This window comes from Rhincodon typus, chromosome 5 (assembly GCF_021869965.1).
Source record: "Rhincodon typus isolate 14 chromosome 5, sRhiTyp1.1, whole genome shotgun sequence".
Lineage (NCBI taxonomy): Eukaryota > Metazoa > Chordata > Chondrichthyes > Orectolobiformes > Rhincodontidae > Rhincodon > Rhincodon typus.
In genome coordinates this window covers 1,255,017-1,255,264 of record NC_063336.1, presented here as the reverse complement: position 1 = coordinate 1,255,264, position 248 = coordinate 1,255,017, and the positions used below count along the sequence as shown (strand labels likewise).

Genomic DNA, 248 nt, shown 5'->3' with positions numbered 1-248 from the left:
TGAGTGTCGGGAATGGGAGTGAGTGTCGGGAATGGGAGTGAGTGCCAAGAATGGGAGTGAGTGCCGGGAATGGGAGTGAGTGCCGGTAATGGGAGTGAGTGCCGGTAATGAGAGTGAGTGCCGGGAATGGGTGTGAGTGCCAGTAATGGGAGTGAGTGCCAGTAATGGGAGTGAGTGCCTGTAATGGGAGTGAGTGCCTGTAATGGGAGTGAGTGCCGGGAATGGGAGTGAGTGCCGGGAATGGGAGT

General features: G+C 56.9%; 1 protein-coding gene across 1 annotated transcript in view; it reads left to right on the top strand.

The window, feature by feature from the left end:
• Positions 1-248, top strand: part of LOC125483089 (dynein axonemal heavy chain 6-like) — a 343,417-nt gene that overhangs the window by 327,180 nt on the left and 15,989 nt on the right. The window lies entirely within an intron of this gene.